The 19,821-nt window shown below is 37.8% G+C and overlaps 1 protein-coding gene and 1 pseudogene across 9 annotated transcripts in view; both read left to right on the top strand.

Annotated features, from left to right (window-relative positions):
• The window catches only part of TANC2 (tetratricopeptide repeat, ankyrin repeat and coiled-coil containing 2), a 435,131-nt gene that overhangs the window by 209,874 nt on the left and 205,436 nt on the right, over positions 1-19,821 (top strand). The gene's annotated exons all lie outside the window — the stretch shown is intronic.
• On the top strand, positions 18,454-19,662 carry LOC116541676 (annotated as a pseudogene).

The raw sequence follows: 19,821 nt of genomic DNA, 5'->3' as shown, positions 1-19,821 counted from the left end.
AGACCAGCCTGGCCAAAATGATGAAACCCTGTCTCTAAAAATATTTTTTAAAAAATTAGCTGGGCACAGTGGTACATGCCTGTAGTCCCATCTACTTGGGAAGCTGAGGCAGGAGAATCACTTGAATCCAGGAATCCGAGGTTGCAGTGAGCCAAGATTGTGCCACTGCACTCCAGCCTGGGTGACAGAGTGAGACTCTGTCTCAAAAAAAAAAAAAGAAAGCCTTCTGATTGTTTTTATTTTCTAAATTAAATGACGAGTGATGAAAGTGAGGATGAGAAAAGAAATGTTGAGGTTTGAAGAGAGAGAAGAAGGTATGGAATTGTGTTCCAAGAGAGTGAATGGATTAGGGAAATATAGTAGGACTGCTGGTCATTACTAATGTCCCACTGAACATTATCAGTCATTAATTTAACGAGGGACTTGTTAGCAAACACATTTAACTGTACTGGAACCCTGTACTGGACATACACATTAGGTGAAGAATAGGACCTTAACCAGAGTTGGGGTTGGACCAGATTGGAATGATAAGATTAAAGAGGATCAAGGGAATTGAGGGTATTTGCAAAGGAATGATTATGGTGATGACTGTGAAATCTAAGCCAAGCAGGAGAGAAAATGATAACATGAGGGTTGAAGGACAGTGATTTTGTGGTAAATTCAGTGGGCTTTTGGTACCAATAGGATCAAAGAAATGAGCTAGAAATATCAGAAGTGGTTGTCAGAGGCATTTGAGATTAAGGTTATGGACAGTTTGTAGTCATTAGTAAGGACAATGTTAAGAGTATAACCATGGGAGTGGGTGACTGAAAGAGGATTGGGGAACGAGATCAGTAGAGGTGAGGAGGTCAACAAGCTGAGAGGCCAGAAGATCATCTTTGTGAACATTGAAAATTACTAGTGTTGGAGAGCAGCAGAGTAAACCAATAGCTATAATCTTCAAAGAATGAGTGGTATGACCTAAAGTTAAAGAAACTACAAGGAGGAAAGGCAGTGATTGGTACAGTTTGATGATGTAGAATCTTAAGGTAGACTATAGGGAAGAAAGTAGCTTACTGTATACTATTATATATCTCTAATCTTTACCACTACCTTTTATTCTGATATTTTCCTTCTTTGAAACATGTTCCAAATTTTGCTGGCTGCTATTATTTCCTAGTTTAGAACTTACCTATTTAGTATTTGTTGAGGACTGTAATGGTGGACATTGGTCTGAACACAAGGGATGCAGTGATGAAAAAGCTGAACAGAATCCTGTGTTTACAGACCTTGCAGTTTAGCATAGCTCATTTAGCACAAGCTAAATCTCAGTTCCCTGGGTCTTAGTTTAGGAAATCCTATTCTAAGGATATCTGTCCTAAATCAGTAAATATAGTACAAGATAGTAACTGGATATAGTAATTTTCTATAATGTGTATCATATATGTTTATTTGTGTTTTTTTTAGCATAAATACATTTGGCTGTTTAAAGACTGGCTACATATTGATGAGAATAATAATATTATACTTTGAAAAACTTTTAAGTAGTAGTAGTAGGGAAAGATACAGTACAAATGGATGGTAAGTTACTTATGTTCTCTGTTCTTCCTTTCTGTGTTAATCAAGAAAAACAAATCAGTAGTAGGAGATAAATCAGTAAATCTTAGCTGCATCATCAGCAGCTTTTTTGTTTGTTTCTTTTGAGACGGTGTCTCATTCTGTCACCAGGCTGGAGTGCAGTGTCGTGATCGTGGCTCACTGCAACCTCCACCTCCCAGGTTCAAGTGATTCTCCTGCCTCAGCCTCTGGAGTAGCTGGAACTGCAGGCATGCATCACCATACCCAGCTAATTTTTGTATTCTTAGTAGAGATAGGGTTTCATCATGTTGGCTGGGATGTTCTCCATCTCTTGACCTCGTGATCTGCCTGCCTCAGCCTCCCAAAGTGCTGGGATTACAGGCCTGAGCTACCACACCAGGCCCATTTTTGTTTTAAGAGACAGGATATCGCTGTCTTGGTCAGGCTGGAGTATAGCGGTGTGATCATAGCTCACTGCAGCCTCAACCTCCTGCAGCCTCAACCTCCTGCAGCCTTGACCTCCTGAGTTCAAGTGACTCTCCCACCTCAGCTTCCCAAAACACTGGGATTACAGGTGTGAGCCACTGTGCCTAGCCATCATCAAAATCTTAATACAGCGCCATGAGAGATTTTTTTAAACCTGGACCTCATGAAAGTGGCATGAATTATATTACATAGTTATTTTAGTGAATATACTTTTATATAAAAGCCAAAACACATCACAGTAAATATAGGGGAAACGGAAGCTATAATCACATTAATTATAAGTTTTAAATGAAGCAATGAATATGTTAGGGTTCTTGGAGAAACAGAAGCAATAGGTTAGAGATATAGATAGATAGAAAGAAATTTATTATGAGGGATTTTCTCAGGCAATTATGAAGGCCAAAAAGTTCCATGAACTGCCACCTGCAACCTGAAAGCCCAGGAAAGCTGGTGATACAGTTTTAGTCCAAACCCAAAGGCTTGAGAACCATGGTGTAAGTTTCAATCTGAATCCAGAGGCCTGAGAACCAGGAGCACCAATATCCAAGAGCAAGAGAAGATGGATGTCACAGCTCAATTCAAGCAGAGAAAGCAAATTCATCCATCTTCTATTTTTTTTTCCTATTCAGACCCTCAGCAGATTGGACAGTGTCCATTCACATTGGTGAAGACAGTCTTCTTTACTTGGTCTAACAACTTAAATGCTAATCTCTTCTAGAAACACCCTCACTCACACAACCAGAAATACTGTTTTACTGACTATCTGGGCATCCCTTAGCCCAGTCAGGTTGACAAATTAGCCATCAAAATGCTCTGTCTGGCCAGGTGCAGTGACTCACACTTGTAATATTAACACTTTGAGAGGCTGAGGTGAGAGAATCGCTTGAGACCAGTAGTTTTGAGTCCAGCCTGGGCAACATAGCGAGACCCCCATCTCTAAAAAAAAACATTAAAAATTAGCTGGGCATGGTGGCTATAGTCTGAGTTGCTTAGAGGCTGAGGCAAGAGGAACACTTGAGCAGCCCAGGACTTAGGCACTGCAGTGAGCTATGATAGCTCCTAGGTAATTACATCATATTATTTATTGTGTAACTTCTAAAAACATCCCAGATTTGGAAACCAACAAAGAATAATAAATTTGTTATTTAGATAAACATGACTTTTGACAATAGGATACTACTTTCCTTACTCTGATGAGTGTATCAATGCCTTGCTTTCCACATTTGAATGAATTGTGCTATTGATGAGGAAATACAGGCCAATAAGGGAATAATATGGAAATATAACGTGGCAGAAGTAGTGGATATTTACCATATTTTGTATCTCAAATATATGTCTGTTGAAAGCAAACAGTAGAAACCTCAGTTTAGAAGCCAAAGGAACATTTCAATAAGAAATAGCAGTCTTAGAGATTTCAGTCAAGCATTGAAGATTCTTGAGCTGGTCAGGTATCACATTCTGTTTAAGCCAAATAGTCATCATCATACATTGATGTGCAAGTAGTACCTCTTGTAGACTGGGGGCAATTATGCAGGCCAGGAAGCACTAGTGCAAGAGTTGCTAAACAGTGAATACTGTCCACCTCTGTATATCCCGTCTCTACAGTGATTCCACTTTCCAATGGGAGAGAATCAGAAGGGTGGGAAGTTGTAATGGAAGACTATAGTGTAAGCATTTAAAAGCCTGTTCCCCTATCAAAGTGCCAAACTAATGAATTCTTTAATGCAAAAGGAAGAGTTTGTAATTTCATAAAAATTGTATTCCTAGATAGCAAGAGGGAAAACTCTGTGTGTGTGTGTGTGAGAGAGAGAGAGAGGGAGAGAGAGAGAGAGAGAAAGAGAGAGAGAAAGAGATTGGAGGACTCTTTTCCATTTATCTGTGTATGTCTCAGTTATATAGGATTATTAAGTAGACAAATTTACTTACTGTTTTTAGGAAGCAAATGTCTTAAGGAACAAAGAAAAATACTTAGAAAATCACTTAATCATAGAAACTGAGATTTCTATAAAACTTCTTTATTAGCTTCTGCTAGGAGTTCTGAACTCTAAAAGAAAGGTCAGAGAAGATAAGATTATAACTGCAAAAGAAAATGATTAAAACTCACTGCTTTAGGTTTGAATGTGGAGCTCAGAATGGCAATGTTGAGAATATTAGAACTTGCCCCTTTGGTTGAATTTCTCATTAATGAAGAAGAACCCTATAAGAAGTCAAAGCTGGCATCTTTAGCTATACCACTTCTACCCAAAACAGTGTTAGATCTCCACAGCCCCGTGCAGATGGTTGTAAAAGCTTCTTTTCTTATCAGATACATACATATGGGGAATATGTTTGAGATGTAAGGGTTTAGTTGAAACATAGTTTTTATGGGTTGCAGTGGGGCTGAGAATGATGTCCAGAAGCACTACTGGCAGGTCTGCATTGCAGTTAAGGGGATAGGAATAGAAAGAGAAAAAATGCGACAGAAGCTTGGGTGAGTGGAGAGAATACAAGAAGGAAGGAATGGGAAAAGAATTATGAATGGAAAAAGAAAGCATTCTGGTAGTGGGAATTCCAGTGCCATTCACTGAAGCTATGCCATAGATGTAATTCCTGTGCACCCAGTAAAATTCAAACTCCATTGATTAATGGTTAGAAACTAACTTTGACCTAAATCTGAACTCCATATACTTGTATAAGCTACTTAAACTCACTTAGTCTCAGGTTCCTCATCTGTGAAATAGAGGTAATAATACCTACCTCATAGCATTGTCATGAGAATTAAAAATTACCTAAGTAAAAGGCTTAGCACATAGTAAATGCTCAAAAATGATAATATAATGAAAAAATGTAATTGTATATTCTACAGGTGTAAAATTTCAGAAAATGTGTTTGGGTTGATGGCATTTCCATGACAATGTTTATTAATGGGTATGGTGAACGTTGTTTTCTTTTGTTTTCTAACTTGGTTTATTTCATTTTTTAACTGGCTTACTTAATTTTTGCTTATCTTTAGTCCAGTGGTTCTTAATTTTTATGGTCACATACCTCTTTAAAAAACTGATGAAATGTATTAATTACCTCTGTAGAAAACTGCATTTACATACAAAATTTTGCCTAGGTTTCCAAAAAAAATTAATATAACATTTAGGTTTGTTTGCCCACTGTAATAGCTTTATGTGAAAACTAGTCTGAACAAACCAAAATTAATAAGAATCAAAGATTTAGAGTGTTCAGGCCTGGCGCAGTGGCTCACACCTGTAATCCCAGCTACTCAGGAGGCTGAGGCAGGAGAATTGCTTAAATCCAGAAGGCAGAGGTTACAGTGAGCCAAGATCACACCACTGCCCTCCAGCCTGGGTGACAGAGTGAGACTCTGTCTCAAAAAAAAAAATTAGAATGTTCTCACCAAGCTGCATTATTACTAATTCCCATTCTGTACCCTAAAGCCAGGCATCTGAATACTCCTTTCTACAAGTAGAGAAATTCCCTTAAAATTGATTCATTAACTTATGCCCTAGGTGAGTTACTTTTTAAAAGGCAGTAGCTGGTCAGACACGATGGCCCATGCCTGTAATCCCAATACTTCGGGAGGCCGAAGTAGGAGGATTGTTTGTGGCCAGGAGTTTGAGACCAGCTTAGGCAACATAGTGAGACTCGCATATCTTCAAAAAGAAAAAAGAAGACAGTAGTTTAGGAGGAGAGGTGGAGGGGATGAGGAAGGGTAAGTAGAGAAACACATACTTTTCAAGAGATGAGGCCCTATGATTTCATATAATTTTGTGCGGCTTTCCTAATTAGGCATTATTTTCCCTCAGTTGCATGTTAATAATGACTTGTGTCATTGATAGCTCAATATGGATCTAGTTTTTCCACCTTCTTGCAAGGGGACTATTCTTCCTACTTTTCTGTCCTCTGGACCCTCCACAGTGAGAGATATGAAACTATGAAAAACATCTCAGACCACCATCTTAACCTCCAACTTATATTTAATTTTAAAACCAATTATTGTAGAGAATGTATCCAAAAACTGGTAAGCCATCACGTATTTAAACATTTGACTGCCTTCAGGCTGTATTTATACTCTCCAGTTCAACATATGCTTTATCATGTCCGATAACCATTTCCCCTAGCCATGTGAGATATATTAAAACTGCTGTGTCCTGAAGAGATATTTAAGTTTGTAACCTTTGCCATGGCTTAATGGGAGTCCTTACTTTTTTAAGAAGGTGGCAAGGAAGGATTGGAGAATGGGAGAATGAAAATATCCCTTACTCACTGTTAAAACACAGTTTCAAATGATTTGCAGACTTCCCAAATAGCATTTATCAAAGAATCTCAGATCAAGACCTCTTGTTTTAGATCATTTATTAGCTTAGACATATATGCTACTGTTTGAAATATTGTTTGTTCTTAACTATTATGGTTTAGCTATACCTGGAGAAATCATTATACATGACTGAAGAATGTAAATGTGAAGTTACTTTGAAAAGGAAAGAAGGGAGTTTCCTCAACCAATTACCTCTAGTGGTGTTGGGGAAACAGTTATGAAATGACTCCTGTTCCTGTAACTCCTCCTTTGCTCTCCCCTTCCTCCATCTCCACCACTCATCCTCCCATAGACTCTAACCCTTTTACGCCTTATTTTTATAGCATTAAGAATTACTGTACCTTGTAAGATTAGCTATAGTCCTCTAATCCTCACCTTTACTATTTCTGTTGCTTATTACTTAGGTTACTTCTTTTGTATTTTCATGCCCCTAATTATTTGTGTTTGCTGGATTCAGTATTTGGAAATATTTGCAGAAATTATCTGAAGCTAGGATGATGACTTTTTCTGTCTCTCCAACTGGTCAGTCATTTCTCCCTGGTTAATGGAGGCTTTCCAGTGTTGAAGTGGCCCTCTCTAGGCAGTACCTCCTCATTCTGGATTCTGTCTTCTCCCTGATACTGTCTTAGTAATTCGCCACCATTGTGTCAGTTCTTTAATGCTTTAAGAATTTTTAAAATGGCTGGGGGCAGTGGCTCATGTTGCTAATCCCAGCACTTTGGGAGGCTGAGGCAGGCGGATCACGAGGTCAGGAGATTGAGACCATCCTGGCCAACATGGTGAAACCCCCTCTCTACTAAAAATACAAAAATTAGCTAAGTGTGGTGGCGCAAACCTGTAATCCCACCTGCTTAGGAGGCTGAGACAGGAGAATCGCTTGAACCTGGAAGGTGGAGACTGCAGTGAGCTGAGTTCCCACCACTGCACTCCATACCGGTGACAGAGCAAGACTCCATCTCAAAAAAAAAAGCGAATTTAAAAATTTTATATTTTTTAGTTGTTATTAGTTATCCTCAGGTGGAAGGTCTTCAATTACTCCCGCCATTATTTCCTTTGGGGGAATAATTCTAGCATTTGTATTTTTTTTTTTTAAGATGGAGTTTCACTCTCGTTACCCAGGCTGGAGTGCAATGGTGCGACCTTGGCTCACTGCAACCTCTGCTTCCTGGGTTCAAGCAGTTCTCCTGCCTCAGCCTCCCGAGTAGATGGGATTGCAGGCACGTGCCACCATGCCCAGCTAATTTTTTTGTATTTTTAGTGGAGATGGGGTTTCACCACGTTGACCAGGATGGTCTCGATCTGTTGACCTCGTGATCCACCCGCCTCGGCCTCCCAAAGTGCAGGGATTATAGGCGTGAGCCACCGCGCCTGGCCTTAGCATTTATATTTTTAAATTGCACATATGTCCTAAAGTATGTAAAAGGAGCATCTGTATTTTTTAATTTTGTGCTTACAATGAAGCTAGACAGGAGTAGACTGTTCTAAAAGAGTCTTAGAATGCCACCTATTTGAACACAGAATCCCCATTAAATTCTGGAGAATTCTATATGTTATGAAGTCAAAATGGTATTATTAACCAGTTGATTACTTGTAATACAAAGAAGTTCCCTTTTCAAGCAAGTTTCTAGAGTTGGACCACAAGATCCATCTCTTTGAGCAAACTGTCTTATTTGGACTTGGTACTAAAGCTCAAAGGAATTAGAATTTTGCATCAAAATTTTGACAAGTTTTGCCTATTGTGGTTATGGTACTACCCATGATACTGAATTGAAAAATGTGCCTTTCTGCTTCTGATCTCCATTTGGTATTACTCAGTCTGTTGGCATTAGATTGGGAATGGGATAGGATAGAGAATATAGTCTGCTTCATCCAGCCACAAATAAATGTATTTTTTCTTTTCTTTTCTTTCCTATTTATTTATTTATGAGATGGAACCTTACTCCCTTGCCCAGGCTGGAGTACAGTGGTGCAATCTCGGCCCACTGCAACCTTTGCCTCCTGGGTTCAAGCAGTTTTCCTGCTTCAGCCTCCTGAGTAGCTGGGATTGCTGGTACGTGCCACCAAACCCGGCTGATTTTTGTATTTTTAGTAGAGATGGGGTTTTACCATGTTCACCAGGCTGGTCTTGAACTCCTGACCTCACATGATCTGCCCACCTCAGCCCCCCAAAGTGTTGGGATTACAGGCATGAGCCATTGCACCCAGCCCTAGATGTATTTCATAGATCATTGAAGTAGGTTCAGCATTATTGTTTTCTACTTTTATATTACCATCTATAGTAGTCATAATAGTTAAATTATACTTCTGAAAGGTGAAGCTGATGTTTATATTGCTGCTAGAAAAAAAAATTAATAGGGAATAAGAGTTATTATGCAAAACAATTGGAGAATTTCTTTAAGTGTTTGAAGAGGATTATGAGCCACAAGCTTAATACAGTCTAGATTTCTATTTCTTGGCTCTGGTGAAAACCGATTTTAAAAGGAACGTTGTTATCTGATGAAAAGAATGTTATCTGATGATTAATGTTTTATTAAAACATTGAGTATCAAAAGGCACGTAATACATTTTTGTATTACAACACAAGATGTCTAGTATATATACATATTAAAGACTTACTGTTCTATTAATCCTTGTAAATCTTCTTTGGTACTGTGGAGCAGAGGCTGCCCTTAAAATCTAAAGGTATTATTTATTTTACATAATTTCTTTTACAAGTCTTAAAGTGAAAGAACATTAGTTAGAATTAATTTGTGTAGAGGTAAAACTTTCATTACAATGAAGGGCATAAAATATGGATGTTATTTTCTGGTACCTGAGAGCAACAATATTTTATTTTCTTGGTTAAAATTTATCCTATACAATGAATTATCCAGTACAATAAATGCCTTCTCTGGTCCCTAACCGAGTAACATTTTTTATAATGACACTGATAATATGCTGGTTGCCCTACAGAGAATAAAGAATTAAACTACAGCTGAATCATCACAGCATTTTCCTTTTTCTTTTTGAGACGGAATTTAACTCTTGTCACTCAGGCTGGAGTGCAATGACACATTCTCGGCTCACTGCAACCTCCGTCTCTCAGGTTCAAGAGATTCTCCTGCCTCAGCCTCCGTAGTAGCTGGGATTACAGGCGCCCACCACCATGCCCAGCTAATTTTTTTGTATTTTTAATAGAGACGGGGTTTCACCATTTTGGCCAGGCTGGTCTTGAACTCCTTGAACTCAGGTGATCCGCCTGCCTTTGCCTCACAAAGTGCTGGGATTACAGGTGTGAGCCACCACGCCCGGCCATCACGGCATTTTTTAATGAAAACTTTTAATAACCACAGTCCCTCAGTCATTTCTTCTCAAACATCCAAACAAGAAAAAATAAACACTAAAATTTTGAAAATCACCCATTTAAACAATTTAATGCATCATCTCCTTTATGCTTGCTACTCTGTCCACAGTGATGTAGTCACTGAAACATAGAAGGTGTTCACTGAATGTGTGCTGAATGAGTGAAATGAACCCAAGAACTCAGAGGAAGGAAAAAAGAAAAACCTTAATATGTTATAAATATATATAAATAACATATTCTTTTTACTAAGAATTTCTCTTTAGACTTGATTTACTGCAAAAAGGCTCATAAGCCTGAACAACTACAACTATGACTTCTTAATCTGTGTTTATAACCTAATTTCACTAACTTGGGGGTTAGGAGGGTAGGGAGTGGTATATCTTTCAATGGTTTTTAATTTTTTATTCTTTTAAATTTCTGCTAAATTATCTTCTTCCATAGAAGGGAGGCTACATACAAGGTAAATTCGAATGGCGTATCAGAAGGAAGGTGCATAAAACTTTACTGGATCAGAATTCTGCCATAACCACCACCTAAGGTCAATCAGCTGTGAGGGAAAGGGAATAAATGTAATTAGAGAACCTAACTGTCTATAAAACAAAGAATTTCAGGAAAATATCTATTGGCCAAATATAACACATTTATCCTCAAAAATCAAGGAAGAAGGAGAAATGCATGAAGTTTATCTCAACACTATCCTTTGAGAGATAGGATATCCTCTGAGTGTGTAGACAGACAGTGATCACATATAAAAATAGAACTCTGGCCTCCATTCTGCAGCAGCCACCCAAGAAGCCAACCTGCTATCTACAGGTCAGACTACTCTCTCTAGCAGACAGTCCAAGAAGATAACAGTAACCCTTGAAACAATCATGACAAAATGGCCAGGGCTTGATTATTAACTGACAACCTCTCTAATTTTTGCCCTTACTTCCAACTTAGGCCCAACTGGAGAAGGTCAAGTATGTACCCCTAATCAATCATGTAGTATACCCTGTTTCTAGATAACCTACCTGTAGCTTCTCCAAGCCAGGTACTTCCAGTTAGGGCATATCTGAAGTTTTTCCTTTTTTCTACTATAAAACTTTCCCATTCCTGTGCCTGCCTTTGGGTCTCTTCCAAATGCCAGTGAAGGTGGCTGACTCCCTTGCTATAGCAAGCTCTGAATAAACAGGCTTTTCTTGTTATCATTTGCATGGTCTTCACTTCATGCTTTTTTCACATAATTACAGTATTCTAAGAACATGTATTACTTTCATACTTGAACATACATCCATACACACACAAAAGAAATTTTTTTATAATACTCAGACTTACACATATAAAAAAATTAAGGATGTAACTGGCTTCCTTACGCTTTATGAGAACAATAGCATAGCACTGATGGTAGTAAAAATGACAAGAACAATATTTCACCTGGAACATTGTAGCTGCTACAATTCCACTCTACAAGTTATTTATTTTACTGGCCTGGGTTGATAACACTTTTATCTTAGCATCCTTCCCTACAGCCACTTGTGCCATTCCCTTTTGCTGATACCTTATGACCTTCATGACAGCTGCCATGCTGTCACTGCCAGTGACAGTGGCAGATTTTGACACGACTTTGCCATCTATTAATGTCTTGGTGATGCATCACTTTCCACATTAATTGATTTGACTTAGTCATCTCGTGGCAGTAAAGATGTGCAGGGTGAGGTAAAGCCCTTTTCCAGTCTATCACTATTAGAGCTTTTCTCAGATCTCTAAGCTAGAATTAGCTTACTCTTTCAGTTCTTTACAGTAGTACCCCTAGTTTTACAGCTCTTTTGTTACCCTGGTTTTCTTACAACCTTACGCTACCTCCACTCCACTTACCTTTATCCCCACCTGGAGAAACTTGAAATCTGTTTCCTGGAATTAAGTTGGAAAACACAAAGTTTCAAACTGTTGCCCCTCAAATTATTGCCCCTAGAAACATTAAAGAAAGTTTCTGTGTACATTTAGGGACATGCTTGAAGAATTTAGAATGTAATCTTTGTCCATCTCCAAGAAACCTGATGCCAGAGCTAATTATTTCATCATTATTTCTCCCAAGTTTGGTGTAAATAAAACCCTTGGTAACCTGCTTTGATATGTCAGTATTCCACAGTGAATGGAGATTCCCCTCTCCTACTCTAACTACCTTTACATTATATGAATATGTTTGTATATTAGCAAAGCAATATATAAGCACAAATACCTACAGTATACATTTCTATAAATGTACTTACATGTATAAATGTTTTCAGAAGAGAAGGTCAATGAGGTCACTATGTAAAAGTGAATGGTATTGCTATATTCTAGCAAAGAACAATTAGAAAATTAAATCCAAAAACAATTTAATTTACAACAGCATCCAATATCATAAAATTTTTAGAGATAAATTTAACAAAATTTGAGCAAGACTTGTACACTAAAAACTATAAATATTGTTAAGACCAATTAAAGACAATCCAACAGATTTCTCATGTTTATGGATTATGAGATCCAATATTGGTAAAAGAGCAGTTTCCCCAAATTGAGTGAACATAATCCAAAGAAAAAAATGTTTGTAGACATTTTCAAACTGATACAAAAATGCAAATGACCTAGAATATCCAAAGAAGTTTTTCAAAAGAATAACAAAGTCAAAAGCAATTTTACAAAAGAAAAAGTTAAAGGACTTAAATTGTTTTTAAGAAGAAATAAAGTTGTTAGAAAAATTCAGTCAAGAAATGAACATTGACCCTTATTTCATACCATACATAACAGTTAAGATTTAGCTGAGGCATAAGGATTGTTTAAGCCGAGGAGTTCGTGACAGCCTTGGCAACCTAGCAAGATCCTATCTCTACAAAAAAATTTAAAAATTAGCCAGGTGCGGTGCTGTGTGCCTGTAGTCTCAGCTATTTAAGAGGCTGAGGCAAGAGAATTGCTGGATCCCAGGAGTCTGAGGTTGCAGTGAGCTATGATGGTGCCACTGCACTCTTGCCTGGGCAGCAGAGTGAGACCCTGTCGGGACAAAATAAATAAATACATACATACATACATACATACATACATACATACGATTTAGACCTTGGGGCAAGCAAAGATTTCTTGAATAGGACATGAGAAGTGTGAGTCATAAAAGAAAAATGTACAAAATTGGATTTTATCTAAATTTAAAAGTTTTGTTCTTCAAAATACGGTGTTTAGAAAATGGAAGTGGAGCTATAGGAGAAGATATCAACGTACATATATCTGACACCCTTGATCTTAAATAAACAAACGCTTACTGCTAATTAACACAAAGACAACTGAATGTATTTGTTTATTTATTTTTTGGCTTGAAACAACCACCATTTTATTTTGACAGCTGAAGTTTTAAAATGGAGGAAATAGTTGAACAGATGTTCACAAAAGAAGTAAAAACGCCCAATAAACACATGAAAAGATGTTCAACACCATTATCAGAAGAACTGCAAAATAAGACCAGAATGAGATACCACTGAGTATTTATTAGTATAACTAAAATTAAAAGGCTGTCATTACCAAGTGTTGGCAAGGATATGTAGCAAAAAGAACTCTCATGCACAGCCTGAGAGAGTATACAGTTACCAGTCACTTTGGAAACTGGCAATTTCTTATGAAGTTAAAATTTTAAACTTAGTAACTCAGGCACTAAGAAGTGTGGAGCAGTACCTTAAAATCAACTGCCCTGTGAGTGCACATAAGCTAGAGATGGTTGCTTTGATTCTTGCAAATTGGTGGGCATTGATTCTCAGCCAGGAGCTTGGTTTTAGAAGGATGTGGAAGAGCTTCCGTGCCTTTTTCAACATTTATTGTGACAAATTGCAGCCTCTGTTTTTAGCAGCCACTCATTTTCTAGCATTCCTTAGAAAAATGAAAAATTCAGCCATTACACACCTATGTATTTTCCAAAGAGAAATTAAAATCTATGTCCACTTAAAGACTTTACATGGAAGTTTATAGCACCTTTATACGTAATAGCCAAAAAACTGGAAATAATTCCATGTTTATCAGCAGGGGAATAACAAAATATGGTATCCATACAAAGGAATACTGCTCAGCTGTGAAAAGGAGCAAACTATTAACATACTCAGCAACATAACTGGATCTCCAAAACATTAGGCTGAATGAAAGAAATCCAACTAAAAAGAATACATACTGTTTAATTCCTTATATAATCTATTTAATTACTTAAATAAGCTTATGTAAGGTTATAGAAAATAAAAACTAAAATAACAGAAATAAGATCAGCGGTTGCCTGGGCTAGAATTGAGAGTGAGTTTGCCTGCAGAGGGACACAAGCAAACCTCCAGAGAGTAATGAAAATGTTTGGTATTTTGATTTTGGTAGTTTGGCCAGGTGTATATATTTATTAAAATTTATTGAATTGAGGCCAGGCATGGTGGCCCATGCCTGTAATCCCAGCACTGTAGGAGACTAAGGCAGGTGGATCACTTGAGGTCAGGAGTTTGAGACTAGCCTGGCCAACATAGTGAAACCCTGTCTCTACTAAAAATACAAAAAATTAGCCAGATATGGTGGCACACACCTGTAATCCCAGCTACTTAGGAGCCTGAGGCGGAGAATTGCTTAAACCCGGGAGCTGGAGGTTGCAATGAGACGAGATCACGCCACTGCACTCCAGCCTGGGCAACAGAACAAGACTCTGTCTCAAACAAACAAACAAAAAAATAATTGTATATGTTATATAGATACAGCTTATTATTTGCAAGTTATATTTTTAGAAAGAAGATCAATAGATGAATAGGAAATGGTATTGAATCTAGAATAAGATAGCAACTAGATGGTAGTGAGTGAGTAGGAAAGTAAGAGAATGGTTAGATTAAACAGAAAATATATGATAAGAAAAATCACTAAAATTTCATTATAGTCTGCTAATTAAGTTATGGTTGTAGTTGAATCAAATACCTAAAAATTAAATGCCTACATTAATGGTGCATGAAAAACCACCCCAAAACTTACAGCAACCAAAAATAAGCACTTTTAAAAACTCATGGGTTTGCAGATACTGGTTGAAATGACTCTGATTTGGGCAGTAGGTTGGCTGGATGGCTCTAGCATTCAAGTTGACCTCATTGTCTGTGATCATTCTGGATCTAGGCTGAAGGGATATCAGCCCGGGGCTTCTCCTGGTGTATCACCAGAGCACAAAAACACAAGTTAAACTGTACAGTCACATTTCAAGCCTCTGCTTGTAACATACCATTGTCCAAATAAAATCACTTGGACAAACCCAAAAAAATTTTATCGTGGGAATTATTAAACAAACCCAAAGTACTTCTGTGTCCCTCCAGTTTCAACAATTGTCACTATTTTGCAACTCTTATTTCTTGTATTTCTTCCCTCTTCTGTTATGCCCAAGGGCACTAAGAAGTGTGGAGCAGTGCCTTAAAATCAACTGCCCTGTGAGTGCACATAAGCTAGAGATGGTCGCTTTGATTCTTGCAAATTGGTGGGCATTGATTTTCACAGCCAGGAGCTTGGTTTTAGAAGGATGTGGAAGAGCTTCCATGCCTTTTCCAACATTTATTGTGACAAATTGCAGCCTCTGCTTTTAGCAGCCACTCATTTTCTAGCATTCCTTAGAAAAATGAAAAATTCAGGTAATCATTCAAGAACTAAGAAATGGAAATATAGCCAGGTTTGCTTTGGCAGTTGGGTCAAGCTAATCATTGTTTTTATAACTCTGTTAAAGAGAAATCATGAGTTTCTTTATTTGATTAAATATGGCACAAATTTCTGAGTCTTGAAATAGATGAGAATAAGCAGTTTATAATCAACAAATCATAAAAGAAAATGTAAACAACCCAATGTGAAAATGCTAAAAGAATGCTGAGAATTAAGAGAGTCTGTGGAACTAGAGATAGTATTTGAATATTATTTATGTGCAGCTTGCCATATTAGGAATACAGATTAGGAATTTTGGTGCATTGGCTATTAGACGTTCATTTCTTCACACAGTTCTAATCATTGCTTAATCCCTGTGCATATTGGCTACCTTAAGTAGAAGACTCTTTTTGCAAATGTTGTAACGTGTAAACCGTCTCTGACTGAAGAATTGGCATCATCAAGAAAATAATGACAAAAATATATTTTGAGATATTCAGTACCTTCTTTTTTACAGCGTCTTCTTTCTTGGGGGCCTGTATTGTATTTATCACAGAGTTTAATTTACTGTGATTTAATTAAACTTTTTTAAAATTATTTCCCCTGTGAGATTATAAACTCAAGAATAAGGGACTGTGCACATTGTATCATCAGATAGTTCTGCTAGATGCTGTTGAAGATAAAAAATGCATTAAGTATCTGTTTAGACCATTTTTACTTTATAATCACAGTGTTCTTGGCAGGATGATGAAATGGTTAGGAACATAGGCTCAGGAACCAGATTGCCTGGACTTAAATATTGCCTCTGTTATTTAACTACCTCTGTAACCATAGACAAGCAAGGACTTAGTCTTTGTGTGCCTCACTTTCGCTATTTGTAAGATAAGGAATGTTGTGAAGATTAAATACATATAATGTATTTAGAAAAGTACAGTAATGTCTCAATAAGTTATTGTTATAATCATCATCACTACCACTACTGCTACTATCAACATTTTTCCAGAAATAAACTTCAAGCACTGTTTTAAAATAATATGCTGCATTTAATCAGTTGTGATTGAGTCCTGTCATTTATGTTGAATTGGTAAGTCAAACAATTTGAGCCTATAAATTTTTCCCTCTGCTCTTTTTCTCTGACTCTACTATTGAATGTCACTCACCCATTAATTTCAAGTATACTCTCCTCTAAGAATCCTCTTCCATTTCTTTCCTCCCTCCACTCTTCCAAAATAAGTGTAATTGTTTCGTCTCTGTGCTCTTCCTAGCACTTCCTTTAATTTACAAAATATTTCTTGCAGGCTGAGCGTGGTGGCTCATACCTGTAACCTCAGCACTCTGGGAGGTCAGTGGGAGAGGGTCACTTGAGCTCAGGAATTCAAGACCAGCCTGGGCAACATAGGGAGACTCCATCTCTTTAAAAAAAAAAAAAAAAAGCTGAGTTTGGTGGCTCACGCCTGTGGTACCAGCTACTCAAGAGGCTGAAGTGGGAAGATTGCTTGGGCCCACCTGGGAGTTTGAGGCTGATCATGCCACTGAACTCCAGCCTGGGTGACAAAGTGAGACCCTTTTTAAAGATAAACCCAAGAAACAAAAATATTGGCTTCCCTCTATCCTTAATGGCATTGCTCCACTTTAAGTTGATAACTGATATGAGAAGAGTAGTCAAGTAAATTTGTTTGTGTTTTGTTGGAAGAGTATTTAATATGTTTAACACCCAATGGGAAAACCTCATCTGAAAGCATGAGTATGAATTGGAGAAAGAATAATCTTCTATATCAAGTTTCCCTGAAGGCAGGCTACAGTAAGATCCAGAATGTAATTGGAAAGATTCATTTTAGATAGGAAAAGGGACAATATTGCTCTTAAAAGGAGGGACGGACGATAGAGTTGATGGGTTCAGGGGAAGTATCACTATTTAAACTGTACCGCTATTTAAAAGGAGGAATGATGTATAGGTAGGTTTATATGTTTGTGTTATCAGGAAGCTGAGAAAATTTCTAGTCTTTTTGCCTCATCCTCCTCCAATCCATTACCCTCACTTGTTACCAGAAGAACCTTTTTTATATTCAAATCTGGTTGTGTCCTTATCTAAAAAGTACTTACTTCATGCTTTCAGGAAATGTTTTTTGAATGCCTCCTATGTGTTAGGCACTGAGAATATAGTAGTAGAAAAAAAGTAGGCAAGGACCTGGCACAGTGGCTCACACCTGTAATGCCAGCCCTTTGGGAGGCTGAGGCGGGTGAATCACCTGAGATCAGGAGTTCGAGACCCGCCTGGCCAACATGGTGAAACCCTGTCTCTACTAAATATACAAAAATTAGCCAGCCTTGGTGGCAGGTGCCTGTAGTCCCAGCTAGTAGGGTGGCTGAGGCAGGAGGATCACTTGAACCTGGGACCAGAGGTTGCAGTGAGCCAAGATGTGCCCTTGTACTCTAGCCTGGGCAACAGAGTGAGACTTCGTCTCAAAAAAGAAAAGAAAAGAAAAGAGTAGGCATAGTGATTTCATTTAGTTCTGAATTAGAGGGACATGTATGTTTCTACTAAATTTACACTGTCACAGAGCTGCCTCTTCTTTCTGCTTACTCTTCTCAGTAGAGAGGAGGGAAAATAAATAAAGACACTGTTTATATAAACTGCCCATGGTTTGTTAGTGGTACATGTCTTTAATGGTCTTCTGATAATAACCTGAATTTACCCAGGGTTGATGTTGGTGGGGCTTCTGTCCTCTGCTGTTGGTCCTCACTCTAAAGTAGCTCACTGTAGGTTCAGTTGGCATAGTGGAAGCTAGATGAACTTGAATGGTACAGACTACTGTCTACAATCTCAACTTTGGGGCCTATAAGCACAGACATGAACTTTTTTCTGGGCATGTTGAAAACCGTGAACGAAATGAGAAAGGGAGAAAATTGTATCGCCATTTCTACTGAAATGGAACATCTCAACAAGCCAGCAGGAAGAAAGGCAGCCCCAGAGGTCTGTATTAAAAATGCAGAGTCTTCAAGGCCTTTTGTTCATTTCCCTATGGGCCCTACTTGCCAATTCCAGGAAAACAGAAATTTCACTTGACACCTCGTACCACCTTAAATTCTGCCTTATCTGGTAATAATATTGCCTCTAGGAATGGTTGAACCTCCAAGGACCATATTTAGCAGGTACAGCCCCAGACAAGTAGCTGAAGCAGATGAGATATTATCAGATGCTAAAAAATGGGACATCTATGACAAATATGGCAAAGAAATTGAATGGTGGAGGAGGAGTTGGAACTCATTTTGACAGTCCATTTTAGTTTGTTTTCACATTCTTGTAACCCAGATGATGTCTTTAGGGAGTTTTTTGGTAGAAGGAACCCATTTTTATTCAATTTCTATGAAAATTCATTTGAGGACATTTTTCGAGAATCAGAGGGGTTCCTGAAGAAGCAGAAGACGAGGAACAGTCGTTTTTCTCCACCTTGAGTGGATTTCCATCTTTTGGAAGTGGATTTTCTTCTTTTGATACAAGATTTGCTTCATTCAGTCATGAGGTCATGGAGGCCTCACTTCATTTCCTTCCACATCATTTGGTGGTAGTGCCATGGACAACGCCAAATTTGTATCAACTTCTACCTAAAATTGTTGATGGCAGGAAATCACTACAAAGAGAATTGTTGAGAAGGGTCAAGAAAGAGTCAAAGTCCTTACCAATAAGTGATGAGGAGAAGCTGCTACACTTGCATAGCAAGTAATTCAGCACACACATTTGAACAGAAATGTTTAACAAGGACCGTGGAGGATTAAAGAACATTTCTTTGCAGATTTCAGATGAACTCGACTGTCATTATAATTGTACCTAATCTAGAGTATTTATAAACAGCTCACTGGAGTCCCTGTTTGTCTTAAACTTTTGAATTTATTGTTGACATCACATAATAGGACCTTTTTTTTAAACTTTAAAATTGTAAATCTGTGTATGTACGTTTGATTTCATTATTAAATATACTCTTAATTGAACCTTGACTTTTTTTCTGTATTTAGTAGTATATTAATGCATTCATGATAATACATATATGGTTTAATATAAATTAAGGATGTTTTCTAGTTGTGGGTGAATGCTAGCAACTTAGTTTTGACAATTGTTTAATGTTAAGCTGAAATTTTAAAAGTAAAATTTGAGAGGGTCGAACATTTACCTACTGAGTATATTGCACACTCAATATTCAAGGGTCCACTAACAGCCCAGACTCCAGCGCTGTGTCATAGCATGTGAGAAATCTGCACTTGTACTCCCTAAATATATAAAATGTTTTAAAAAATTTAAGTAAATCTGGTAAACTGGGTCTTTGTCATTTGTTTTTTTTAAAAAAAGGAATGCTGGCCAAGCTCGGTGGCTCACGCCTAATCCCAACACTGTAGGAGGCCAAGGTGAGCAGATCACGATTTCAGGAGTTCAAGACAAGCCTGGCCAGCATGGTGACACCCCATCTCTACTAAAAATACAAAAATTAGCCAG

Source organism: Sapajus apella, unplaced genomic scaffold (assembly GCF_009761245.1).
Source record: "Sapajus apella isolate SASKATOON/1434 unplaced genomic scaffold, GSC_monkey_1.0 scaffold153, whole genome shotgun sequence".
Classification (NCBI taxonomy): domain Eukaryota; kingdom Metazoa; phylum Chordata; class Mammalia; order Primates; family Cebidae; genus Sapajus; species Sapajus apella.
The sequence above is the reverse complement of the archived record's forward strand: the minus strand, read 5'-3'. Positions and strand labels throughout refer to the sequence as shown.